The following is a 1467-nucleotide window of genomic DNA, read 5'->3' on the forward strand; positions in this document are numbered from 1 at the left end:
ATTAAATATAAATGTACTACACATTCTTTTAATTGGCAGAGATGGCCATAATTTGTAAGTAAAAAAGGCCCACCAATATAATTGTCTAAAAGAGATGGACATTAAATACAAAGACAAAAATATTATGAAATAAAAGAATGGAAGAAATATATATCCTACAAACAAAAAAGCATAATACTCATTGGCTATATAAGTAGCAATAAAATATAATTTCAGACAAGAAGTATTACTACAAATAAAAGGGAGATTTCATAATGATAACATCAATGCAATAAAAAATACCAACTACAAATGTATACTTACCCAGAAATAAAACTCCAAAATGCAGAAGCAAAAACTGACAGACTGGTTAAGTATATTCCTAGATATTTTATTTTCTTTGTAGCTATTGTGAATGATATTGAATCTTTAATTTGATTCTTAGCCATATTGGCATATAGGAATGCTATGGTTTTGTGGACATTTATTGTGTAACCTGGCACTTTCCTGAATTTATTTATTAATTCTAGGAGACTCTTGGTAGAGTCTTTGAGGTTTTCTAGATATAAGAATACTATGCAGCCATGAAGAAGGATGAATTAAGCCCTTTGCGACAATTTGGATGGAACTGGAGATCATTATCCTAAGTGAAGTATCTAAAGAATGGAAAAGCAAACACCACATGAACTCGCTATTAAACTGGAACTAACCGATAAGAACACATGGCACAGAGGGAAGTAAAACTCAGTGGAAATCAAACGGGGTGGGGAAGAGGGAAGTGGGAAAAACCTACCTAAGGGGTACAATGAATACTATCTGGGTGATGGGCACACTTATAACCCTGAATCAAGCATAAGAAAATTGATACATGTAACCAAAAACATTTGTATCCCCATAATATTTTGAAATTAAAAAAATGACACCCTGAAAGAAATAAACAATATATCAGTTATAGTTGAAGATTATAATACTCTTCTCTCAGTATTTCATAGAATGAGTAGATAAAAAATCAGTAAATATATGAAAAACTCTATCAATTAACTTACTCTTACTCATATTTGTAAAGTACTCCACCCAACAGCAACAGAATGTACATAGAACTTACATCAAGATGTTCCCTGTGCCATAAAACCTCTTAATAAGTATAAAAAGGCTAAAATTATACAGAACTGAAAAAAAAATAAATCAGAAACTAATAACAAAACACTATCTCAAAAACTGAAAATATTTGGAATTTAAATGGCACACATTAAAATAGTCCAGGGGTCCAAAAATTGCAATTATTCCTTATTAAAATTAGAAAACATTTTGAACTAATGATGAAAACAAACTTAAAATTTGTGAAGTGGAAGTAAAGAAGTAAAATTCATTTTAAGTAGAAATATGAGAAGATAAGAAAGATCTAAAAATCAATGATCTAACCTTTCATCTTAAGAGCTAAAAAAACAAGATGCTAAATTTAGAGGGAAAATGAATAGAACAATAATT

This window comes from Propithecus coquereli, unplaced genomic scaffold (assembly GCF_000956105.1).
Source record: "Propithecus coquereli isolate 6110/MARCELLA unplaced genomic scaffold, Pcoq_1.0 Scaffold24, whole genome shotgun sequence".
Classification (NCBI taxonomy): domain Eukaryota; kingdom Metazoa; phylum Chordata; class Mammalia; order Primates; family Indriidae; genus Propithecus; species Propithecus coquereli.